The sequence below is a fragment of the Chelmon rostratus genome, chromosome 7, assembly GCF_017976325.1.
Source record: "Chelmon rostratus isolate fCheRos1 chromosome 7, fCheRos1.pri, whole genome shotgun sequence".
Lineage (NCBI taxonomy): Eukaryota > Metazoa > Chordata > Actinopteri > Chaetodontiformes > Chaetodontidae > Chelmon > Chelmon rostratus.
Genome location: NC_055664.1, coordinates 8867336 through 8879874, shown reverse-complemented (window position 1 = coordinate 8879874; position 12539 = coordinate 8867336). Strand labels below are relative to the sequence as shown.

At 44.0% G+C, this 12539-nt stretch overlaps 1 protein-coding gene across 1 annotated transcript in view; it reads right to left on the bottom strand.

Annotated features, from left to right (window-relative positions):
* b3gat1a (beta-1,3-glucuronyltransferase 1 (glucuronosyltransferase P) a) overlaps nt 1–2894 on the bottom strand; it is a 32401-nt gene extending 29507 nt beyond the window's left edge. The window contains exon 1 of the mRNA XM_041940525.1: nt 2782–2894. The gene's annotated coding sequence lies outside the window, so the exon portion shown is untranslated. The remainder of the gene's footprint in view (nt 1–2781) is intronic.
* Nucleotides 2895–12539: the final 9645 nt, after the last annotated feature.

Here is a 12539-nt window from a genome sequence, read left to right as displayed (position 1 = left end):
TTTACATCACAGACTCTGAACAATTTACTCATATATATATTTAAGTTGTATGTTTAACATGCAGTTTGAATTTGAATGCCTGTGTTTAACCTTATCTGCGTGATTTTTAGCTAGTGTTGGCTGTAACAGAGGGGAAAGAGGAAGTATATTGTAGGTGTGTCTGCTCTTTTCTCTGTCAAACTCACACACACACACCCACGCACATTTTTTATCTTCCCTACCTCCTTTTTATTCTATTGTCCTCCTCTTTCTCCACCTCATCTTCCATCCCTCTCTCGCTCACACAGACCATTTCTTCCAGCCTCTTTTTTATTAACTTCCTCCTCCTCTCCACCCAACTCCAACCTCCCTTCTTTTTCCTCTCTTCCTCCATTCATCTCTCTCTCTCTCCCTCCCCCTGTCTTTTTGACTGGCTCTCTCTGGGGGCGGATGTGTCTCTGTGGCCCTCTGCAGATCTGGAAAGGACATCCTCTCAGTTTAATTCAAGTCAACCCCGGTCTCCTGGTGCTCCAAGACGCAGCATGTGTGACAGCTCTACAGAGACAGCCAGAAGGAACAGACAAGTCTCATCTGCATATAAGTATCAGTGTTTGTGTGTGTGTGTGTGCGTGTGTGTGTGTTTGTGCGTGCCTGTGTGTGAGAGAGGGTGTGCGTTGCAGCCAGGCATCCTTCAACATTTCCCTGCAGACTGAAAGAGTTAATTTCACCCTGGCAGCAATCATGGCCATCGATAAATCTATGATGAGAGGCTGCTGTGTTGATTAGTCAGTGCTAATTCAGCTCACACCAATTAAGCGGGTTGAGAGTGCAATCTAAATTATTACATAACATATGCTATTCGCTCTAAGCTCGGTGGAGAGACTGTAAATAAAGATACGATCAAGAAGACGTTAAGGAATCACGTCTGTTCTCACATGTCGAACCCACGCGTGGGCGAGAAGATTGCCTGGCCGCCACCTAAAGTGAAGCTGCGTGTGCAGGAATATTACATGCAAAGACATTTAACGTAATGCAATAGAGCAACAATATAACAAACCCCAATAAAACAACATCAGTAATTGCATCGTCAAACACTATCGCTGAGTTGAATCAACACCTCTTTGCTACAGTTTCAACAAAAACAGGCTTAAATAAATCTTAAGTACATTAAAAATTTGTTGCACGACTGTTTTATTGGATCGCATTACCCTGTAAGGCTGATGTTCATTTGTCCACCCTCTCTGAGTACTGAGCATTTTTGGTCAAGAAGGCTTTGTTTTCCGCCTTCTTCTCTCAGACACAGGTAATTAGCAGCCTGTCCTCACCAGGAAAATGGCTATATGGGTTGTCTGTGCAAGTAGGTTATCACAGCCCATACTTATTTTTATTATTAGGCAGAGACGACTCGTGGCCATAGCAATTGTGACAGAAGCAAAGGGAAAGTCATGTGACGTAGTATAAAGAGCAAGAAAGTCTGCACATGGAGGAAGGTGGAGTGGATCGATGAGTCAAATGGATACAAGACTTTCACCCTGTTCATGTAACATGTGAAACCGGGACAACACGATACTTAAGATAAGTCATGTACGCAACAATAACACATATTTTAAGCTGTGATCTTTTCTTAAACCTAACCAAGTAGTTTTTGTGCCTAAACCTAAGCAAACTGCAACTGTTATGCTATGTCTGATGGAATGATTAGTTTTGCAGGTGTTCAGTCAGAAATCAAAGCACTGGATATTGAACATTAAAAGTTTGACCTGATGATGGAGCTCGATGAAAAGTCAGGGGATCACAACAGTCATTACAATTCATCTGGCTGGTGGCTGGTGGTGTGATCCAGGGCACTGTGTTTTATGTAAGCCCTATAGATCTGTTTGTTTGCACCAGACAAAAGGCAATATGAGAGCATAAGGTTCAGATTCATCTTAGCCTTGGCTTGCCAGTAAGAAATCATATTTTCTTTGGTAGTGAGGAGACAACGGGCCATACAAGCGATTTCACAGCCAAGCCCCTCTAACTCTCTCTCTCTCTCTCTCTCCCCCTCCTCACTATCTCATCACTTACTGCCTCCACACCTTAAGATTCCTTCCTCGGCTTTGTCATCAGCAGCATCGGCTCTTGGGCTGTCACACCTCCCCACCCCAGTCTTCCTCACCTCCCAACCTTCTCCCTCATGCACCCGTGCGCCAAGCCCGCACATATATCAACTTCTAATAATATCGGAGGCCAGGGGGATCGTAGACAGCGGCGGTAAGTGGATCCGTCAGATCATTTTGCCTCTGTCCTCCACCTAATTCCTCTACTGGATTTCCTGGTGAAAATGGAACATCTATTGGACAAGAAGCGAGACAGAAGGCAGGAAGACAGCCGTGATAGAGTGAGACAGAGAGTAAGAAAGATAGCGAGTGGAGGTATTTCCATCGGCATCCTTTTACCTTTAACCACATTCTTTGATGCTCAGAGTGTCTTAAATTTAGTTTCCTTGTAGAGGAAATGAAATAAATAAGGGAGCTGCGTGTTTGTTCATGTGGCATGTAAGTGACAGTGAAAAGAAAGGACAAAGCAAGATTGTCAAGGTCAGCCCGGCTGTCTGTGCCTCAGGCGGTTACAATTCTCATATATTTGAAAAACATCTCCGGGTAGAAATATGCTTCCTCTAACAAAGAAATCAATACCTCGCATTCTTTCTCGGAAATACTTTCTGGTTCTCAACTTAGGAACATCAAATGCAGGGGGGTGGGCAGCATTTGTCCTGGTCAATGTGTTCCCCCACAACAATGAGAACAATAGGATACTCACAAGCAGTCCTCTGCCCGTCTGCAGCAAGCACAGGCCCCTCCTCCAGTGTATTCCTTTCCTCCTAGCGTGTCGTGTCGTCGGATACTGCCACAACTCTTTGTCTCAAGCCTGCCTTAATTGGTGCCGTCTGGAGAGCAGAGATGTGTGCAGCTGAAGGAAGGTCCAAAACCAGGGGAAGCCGTGTCACATCCAAACTCTCCCAACACTTTCACGTCCTCAGGGCTGGTCCCTGGAGGAACAGGAGCACGAGAGATGTGTGAGTAAGAATGGGCCTCCTCTTCCTAATACAATGAGGGGCATTGAAGAAAGGGAATGAGCAGGATGGCAGCTGGGAGGAGACGCTGCCATACTATAACAGCCACCAGGTCATTCTCAGTGCCTCGGTGACAGGATTTCTGTCTGCATCTGGACAGCTGTCAGGAGAGATAATCATTATGTGCGTCTTTCCCTCTGAGGACTCTGATGAGGTACAGTTACATGCTGCCTGAAAGACAGGAAATTGATGACATTTTTGTTTTTGCCTTCATTGGGTGTGCTAGGACTACGCCCATGGAGCTGGCTTCAGCTGAATAGTTATTTGGGTAGTGCACATTTCATCATATAGTATGACAAAGACCTCCGTGGCCTGTATTGAAAAAAGTTGATATTTATATATTTTCCTGCGCTATTAATTGGCATATTTGTACAGCTCTCTGGGGAAATAGATGACAGGACAGCAAGGGAAAAATGCTAAAACATGGCCAGGCACATATCTAAACAGCAATTTGAAAACTTATTCAGCCTATCAGCTATTAATAGCCTCCTTCCTCTTATGCATGCCCTCTGGGGAACGTCATTTCAAAATGTCCATTTGGAAGAAATGAGACAAACACACCAGCTGCACTTCTCACTCACTCCGCCACAATTCCTCTGCACGACTCCCCCAGCTACCGCTCTCCATTATTGATGAGACTTCCTCTGTCGGCCTCATCTGCCACAGTGTCGGTTGTACTCGCCTGTGGGCAGCCGCTGTGGTTGTAGAGGGGGACCAGCTGATGCCACGCGAAGAAAAATGAGACAAGGGTCGGGCACATTAACAGCCTATTGACAAGATGCAATGCAGAGGGCAGGCAGTGTCGCAGGTTTGTTATTGCCGTAATCTAAATTCAATAGGGTTGTCATAAGGGAAGAAAGTAATTATCTCAAAACCATGGGGGATGCCCCTTCTGTGGATCCGGTTGACTCCCAGATACTTTGCTTGAGCCCCAGGATTTAGAACATGCACTGCAGTGCCAAATTACAACAGCGAAAGAGGAAAGCTGGGAACAAGGATGCAGAACTAAGTGATGGGGAAAAACAAGCTGCAGGGTCAACTGCCCACTCATAGATTCCCATGCAAGCACTGTCTGTTTGCTTTTGTTTTTTTGTTTTTTTTTAACAATGTCATTATGATGTGTATCATGCTTTTAGCAGCAATTTGTCCAGTGAAATGCTTAAAGCGGAAACTCCTCTTGTCGGAAATCTCTGTAAAGCACACAGCTGCTTTCTTTATGCATACAGACATAAAAACAGTCTGAATGAAATCAGAGATGAGCATTTGAATTAGGCACACCTCCATTCAGCATGTACTAAATGCACTTGTGCAACATACACACTGTCTAGAGATTGAGGTATAGTGAGTATTATTTTGGAACAATGTAACGCATCATAAGTGCAGGTACTTTTTATTCAAGTAAAATGAATTAAACATGGTTGAGTGTGCTACAAATTAAACTGGTCTCGTTAAGCATAAGCGCAAAGTAGCTACTTAAAATTTGAAAGGATTCAATGTATCTTAAGTGATAATTAAACTGTACTTAATAGCGTAATGATGCAATGTTTTTTAATAGTGATTATGTGCAAAACTCCTAATAAACTTCATGTACTTTATTTATATATGTCTACATACTGCCATAGCTGACACCATCCAGACCCTCCTCCTCCATCACACAAAGATGTATTCTGCCCTGACATGATCGAGATTGAAGACCTGTCCAAACAGCACCTCCTCCACTACAGGGAACAATATAGTATATCGTTTTGCCACCAATGCTCCTCCGTGTTGTGGTTCAACCGTCAGCTTATTATTGTTGCTGAGTCTCAGATAGAGGCTTAAGACCCAAGTGCTGTTTATGTAGTACCACGATTCCACCCCCACCACTGCAGCAATATCAAACTAAAAAGGAAATAGCTCTGAATACAGATAATATGTATAAAACTGTGAGTGAAAAATGAAAACCGACATAAAACAACAATGAATTCTATGAAACAAACAGCAGCTGAACAGAATACAGCATACAATATGATGTAAACAGACGAGACTTTAAGTCAAGCAAGCTATTAAAAAGTGTGCTTCTAAGTGCCAAGTCTGAGACCCATGACCTGGATGAATGAGAATCCACGCAGACATTAAAAAGCGTGTTTTCAGAAATATTTTAAAGGACGCTGAGTCGCCCAGCAGGTCGCCGCAGTGCCGAGGGATTCTAATGGCAACAGCTCAAACAGCAATAATCGTCAGCTTAGACTGTGGAGCTACCAAAGGAGGCCGAAGATCTCAAGCTGTGCAGCTGCTCATCGGGGGTTAAAAGCTCAGAGATAAAACCAGGCACGAACTCAAAATGTGACTTCTGTAACATTCAGAGCTATCATTACTACGCCGAACATGAACTGGCTGCTGATAGGAGGTGTGATACGCTGAGAGCAAAGGATGATGATGATAATCTTAACGTCCTTTAAATGTTTTCTGCATTTGATACATTTGCTTTAATAGCCCCAAACCTCCACACCGGCCTATCTGCCTACAGTACAATGAAAGCAGCTCATTTATATAATAACAACATCATTCACGAGCTGCTGTGATGGGCTGGCGCTACTGTTTGCCATACTAGTCAAGGATAAGGGTGGTTCAAAACAAACCTAATTCAGACCTTGACAGGAAAGAATTGGATGCTGAAAGTCTTTATATGTTCCTAGAGGAACGTCACATCTAGTAGCAGCTCTGACTGGCTTCTTCACAAAATGGTATTTAATCACATAGGAAAAATGATTCATTCTTTCACAGTACTTAAGTAACAGCTCTGAATGTAAAATCCAGCTAATCCAAAGCAACCAGAATAAGTACGGTTTGTGATGGTGATGTATGTATGCAAACACCAAAAAACACACACACCTTATTTGCGGTTCATCTTCTTTTCATGTCTAGATACAAAATTCACAAAACTACAGTGTATCAGATTTGATCTAGTTCCTGAAAAATCTCACATTTTCGCCCAGCAACAGCATGATGCATATCATGTGTTATTAACATCTGCAGTGCACCCAGAAACTGCTTCAAGACTCGGTGGAGTCAGAGCACATACCCCGGACCTCAGCGTGTGCGCGTCTGCTCTGAGACCAGACGCCAAACACTGAAACGCACAAGCGTGAGTGCGGGGGAGCACATTTTCAGACAAGCTCCTACTGTGCGGCGGGGTGTTGTGGCTCTAACGTGGGCTGACCACTGCGACCACGGCAGTCTGTGCATCTGACAGTGACGAATGGAAGACAAAACGTGAGAGAGAGACCAGACGCGGTGGTGTTGGTATTGACTGATCTTAAACCTGCTAATGTAACCCATCAGAATAGAGACGGGGCTGCGCTCTTTCACACATGCCGTCTGTTAACACATGAATGCATCATCGGGAATCAGTGCCTCCTTGTGAAAAGGTTTTCTTGCAGGAGGAAAATCAACTTGCTAACAGGATAAAATCCACATAAAATAGTGTAAATGTGAATGTAGACTCTTCCTCCATGATGCAAATGTGATTGTGATTTATGTTTGTATATGCGCTGAGAGCTGCATGGCTTTTGCTATATCTTACAAGCTGATGCAGAGTGTGGAGGAGAAGCTGAGAGAGCCCTGCAGGGCCAATCCTTTCTAATTCTGCTTCCACCTGATGAACCAACTGGGAGCCATGTGCAGGGCATCGGTATAAAACACACACACACACACGCTGTTAAAGTATATGGACCCTCTATAACCTATAGTAGATATACAGGCTCACTTGCCCTAGGCAAAAAAGGCAACCACTGCCCTGCATGCAGACAGAAGCACATACTTATTTTTCTGCACAAATCCCCATAGAAGCTGCTTTATACATGTATCTTTGCATCCTTGGAGGTCAGACCGTTGCTGGACTCGGCAGCAGAAATTCCCCAGACGTCTTGATCTCCTCTCATACGCCGCTTTTACTCTGCATGTGATAGTAATATTTTTCTTTTGAAGGTGTGTATTATCATCACCGCTGAGGAATAATTTCGGTGAGTGGAAAATGCCATGCTGAGAAAATAAAAAAAACAAAGCCTGTCCTCTGCTGAATCTTTGATAGTGGGTCAGATAATGCCAGAGATAATGACAGACCTGGTGGCCTTTTTTCATTCTGAAGACATCTGTCATTTCAGTGAAAATTGCCAGGTTTGTCATGAAAGAGGATTCATCGTGCCTTTGAGTATGGCTCTATGATTAATTCAGGCATGTCAGTTGGTGAGTAAATGCTTCTTTATTCTCGTGTAAGTGGTCAATATTAATAATGCACACGCGGGTCTAAGTTCAGCATCCGTCTTGGCAAAGTTTAGTATGGAAGGTTTCACCAGCTGTGCACGCTTGTCACCACATTCTTACTCTTTCTTTCTCTCTCAGTCTTTCTCTTTTCCACCGCGAGCTCGCAGCTCCGTCCTTTCTCTCTGAAAGGCGCCGTATGGCTCTGACGCCTATTCTGATAGAACGATGTGGCCCATCAGCAGTAATTGGAGGAGCTGTGGTGGTTGGGTTTCTCTAGGAGGCGGCGGTGTGATCGATCCCATGGATGGTGGAGGTGGGCAGACAGGCTGACAGCGCTGCATCCCCCACAGCTCCTGACAGCTCAATGAAGGCCAGGCCGCAGAGCACAGGATGTCCTTTATAAGAACAATCGTCAAGCGTGCAGGTCACCCTCGAGCCCCCAGAACTCACAGCCATCCGGTTAAATCATAATTACCCATTTAGTGGATTATCAGCTGGGTAGAAGCACGTTGAATTTAATGTTAGCCTTCCATTATACTCACATTAAAGAATAAAGGAAATGTCAGAGGCTTAATAGCAATGACATGATGTAATTATCTGCAAGGTGATTTATTTGAAAGATTTTACAGCAATAATCTCCCGACGCCCTCATACATTCTGTGAAGTATACAATTTAATTGCGCGCTGTGTGCGCTGACACAAGGAAATAGCGTGAGATGCGGATGATGGATGGAGCAGAGACTTCACACGAGCGAGTTCATTTGCATACATGTGACGATGCACGGGCTGGTGTCAGCGCCGTGCTGCGTTTTCTCATCACAGCTTCGGAGAGCAGTCTTTGTTTGCCCTCCTGTTTATGGTTTTCTCAAGACCAAAACTGTACTGTGCTGAGCTCAGCCTGACCATCGGTTGCCATGGCGACGCACGGCAGCTGGGACCGATGCCACGTTAGAAGAGCTCGGCACAGGTTAAATCAAAAGAACTATTTATTTACCGTGCAGTGTTGTCTTTATCCTTACCGCTGTTGGACCTCATGTTAGCTCTTATATAAAGAGAGACCTGCTGACTCTGTTTAGAACCTGCTGACAAACATACCTAAAAAAAACAGAATAAAAAGACCAGTCACAGTGGCTTTAAAAGAGCCAATTACATTTCATTGACTCTGTGGAAAATGCACTCAATACACACAATCAGACTAAAGCATTGAAAGACTGAGGTGGCATACATAAAATTGGCTAAGATTGTTAGCGTCCTACACGTCTCTTGTGCTATAGTTTCAGCTCTTACTCCTTGTTGTCATTCTTCCAGCCTGTCTTCCTTTGTTACCCTTTCTCCTTCATACTATTCTACAAATCGAAGAGTGTCCCTCAAAAAAAGCTTCATAAAAAGTGTGAAAGCATACCAAAATAACAATAATGTCTAGTGTAGATTCCCATAGACTTGAAATCCAACAGTCCAAGCAGCGATAGTTCCACTGATAATACACATAAATGCACTAAATGTCAATGAATTGCTCCACTGGCCGCCATTTCTTTGACAATATCAGGCCTTGTTGCAGGGTTTCAGCTCTGGGACCAGTGAAATTGTAGCTGTATCGATTCATGTGGCTCTCGACCACGCCAAAACTCCTCCATGTTTTGGCTTAGAGCCTCAGCTATTAAACCTGTCCAGCTATGACCACAGTGATAGCAGCCAAAGCTGACTATACTGCAAAAAATTTGGAAGGGCCATGGCCAGGATTTAAGGTCCAACTCCCCCCAAACACACACCCCACCTTTAGAAAATTAAATAAATACAGTCTCTAAAATGTTTTCATCGTTGGGTTTGTCATATTAGATGCACCAAAATAACTATTTGACAATATATTTTTTGTATTTCTTCACCTAAAATGGTTGAAATGCTTTTTCTTAACACCAGTAATAAGACAATGGTGAAAATAAAACTGATTTTTTAAATTTTAAATATTGAGTCTTGAGCCAGCCTGTAATATAACCATAGTGTTGAATGCAACCCTGAACTTTGGCCATGCTAACATAACATTGGACCTTGCTTCTTTAATGTCTGATTGAAACATATTTCAGCTGTAAATGCAGAGAAATATGTTTTAAATCCCTGAAACCCCTCTGGCAGCTTCATTCTTACACTATTGAGTTAAAGATTACATGACTTGTCCAGATGGACTTTTTTTTTTTTTTTTTTTTTGCATTGCAGTGGGAGTAAAGAACAACGCACACTCTCCAGGAGTTCGGCAAATACTTTCCAGCGGCCCCCCCTCGACGCTGCCTGCTGATCCCCCTCAGGGACAACTTCTGACAGAGACGGAGGACAGGAGAAGGTTGTGGCTTTGCAGGCAATCCCCCATAATATTACCTCTCTTCCACCTGCCGCACACACACCACCACTCACCGCTGATCCTTGTGAAGTATTTCTAGCCCGAGCCAGAGCTGCAGAGCTGTACAGGAATAACATCGGCAGCCTGAAGGTGTTGCGGGGTGAAAGAGCCAGAATCTCACTTGATCTATAAATAGATAATAGCTCCTGGATTTGTCCTGCCGGGACGCAATGATACTCTGCAAATATTGTTTCAAATGGCCACTAACAAGAGCTCCTCCTGCTCATTTATGCACGTAGTTGCATTTTTTAAAGAAATATCCACTGCTTTTAATGACAAGAAAATATTCAGACCACATCACTGAACTTCTGTGACTCAAATCTGTTCACAAAGTCTGCTGCTGTGTACTTCGGTGCATCCCTACAGTCTTTCACACCCGGAGTGGCCGATATGACAGGCCGCTGTTGATGTTTTGAGTACCATTACACTAATAGTGCACTCACTTCCAAAGTGAAGCAACCACAACCTTTAACCAGCCTTTCATCTTCACAGCTGCCACTCAATCGACCAGGGTCATTTTCAGCTTCTGCAAGGGTTCAGTTGATCCCGGAGAGATACACAAGTGGGAGGGGGCCGGGGGCCGGGGCTGGGGCGAAGGGTCATTTTCCCTCTTGGCTAGTGGGTAGGTAACTGCTCTTGTTTGCGCTTGGCAGCTTTGCCTTTCATGTCTGGTTCGAGGCATTACAGTGGTGAGCGGCAACAAGTGCTGTCAGGCCGCTTGGAGGGAAACTACAGAGGTGATGACACGCTCCAAGCCAGCAGTATAGTCGCCTTCCTGTGATTAATGTTTATTAGCTGATATTATTACAGCTGTGCTTGTCGCTGTAGAGAGAAATCGAGCCTATGCTGCTGGAGATATTTTTCATGTCATCTCACTTGGTTTGTCCTTCCACTGTATTATACTCCATGTCTGGGCTTCTAAGAGTCCGGACCGTGTTCTGCATCCGGGCCAAACGGCAAATCAATCTGGACCCAGCCCATATCGTCAACTGGATCACATCCAGCCCGCCACATTCCCATCCCAGAATATTAATGAATTCAGAAAATTTGCACATCTAATGTGACTCACCAGTGGAAGAGGTACCGTCCCTCCTGAGAGTGCTGGTTGATCAGCTTGCCAACCCCTGGTAACGAGCCAAAAAGTCCATAATTCATAGTTCACCTGCTCTATGGGTTGTCACGGAGCATCACAACTGTTGTGTTGATTATCAGACTAAGTATTTGTTTGCTTCCTGGCATCCTAAAGAGGGGTTTTTAGTTGAGATAAGGACTCTGCAGTTGAATTGTGGGTTTTGTACTGAGCACTAACTGCCTCCTTGGTGGAGGTATTTTCTACTTCAGTATCTAGTTATCATTTTGTTTTTTAGAACTCAGACAAATCACAGAGCTAATGTTTATTAGAGACAGCTGATGTCTGATGACTTGCCCGCTGTAACCTTCGTCATTGTAACTGGCAGAAGTCAGGGTCAGTGCTGGCTAGGATGAGAAGCTGCTACTTGAATATTTTGCAAAATGCTCTTTGCTAATTACTAAGAGATTAGAGGTATATTATTTTCTAACAGATTCATTTCCATCTGACCTCAGTGAATCTGCACTTTGCCATCCCGGATTTCTGAAGCACAATTTCACCTTGCATATGCAGTGAAATGCCAACCCATTCTCGTTCCCAGAGTGTCAAACACAGACTCTTTATCACAGCCTTTGCCGTCTCATACAGGTGCTCAAGGTACCCTTAAAGTGGACATAACAGAAAAATAGCCAGTACTGGTCCAGTAAAATACGCATACATCGGTCCTGATGCATGCATATATATATATATATATATTTAGGTATTTAGGGATGAGGACGTGTTGGAAGCTGCTGCACTGACCATGGAGGGCGCGTGCAGTCGTTGTGCTGCTCATCTCCATTTTTTGCTCAGATGGTTTATTTTCTTTTCTCTTCGAAGAGAGAGTCGGTCTGGACCGACATGGTGGACCAACCAACCAGCAGACCAACATTACCACTATTGTGGCTAAAAACCCTTCAGAGAAATTTGAACTTAATCGCTGGAAGACTAATAATATTCACTTTCAAATGCTCCACATGTAATGAGGTGCATGAATACCTGTCATTTTGGTAAGCATTTGAATATGTTGGCTACTGATGGGAGAGTGAAGTATGTTACTGCTGTTACTGCTGTGAATGCCTCTGCATTAGAGCCAGCCCCTAATCATGGATCATATTACCTACATGTTTCACTCCATAGCTGCACACTGACAGTCTGAACACGACTGTGACCGCCAGTGCAGTCAAGCAAACAATAAGAAAATCCCCCCAACAATTGAATCCTGCGCAAGATGCAATTAAATGTTGCTCCCAGAGGTACTCCACCCTAAAAAGGTAATGTACCTTCTGCCGTAGAACACGATCACATGGTTCATACTCCTCGTCTGCATAATTACAGGGGCTTGGGGAAATTGAAGGGCTCTGCTACCCATAAAACTGAGGGCTTAAGTAATCTTAGGGAGAGGGGAGGCATTAAGAAGAACATGGATGTCCTTGTTGGATCAGTGCTGCTGCATAGCTTGGACAACCCGCCACGTTTGGATAAAGACCTGGTTAACATTTCCCTCACGGCATCGGCTGACACGCAGCGGTGTGAGCAGCATGATGACTCCTACACCAGGTTTAAATATAACAATGGGCTTTATGTAAGGCTCAGCAGCAACATAACTTACAAATACAAGCTACAGATGCTATCTATCTATCTATCTATCTATCTATCTATCTATCTATCTATCTATCTATCTATCTATCTATCTATCT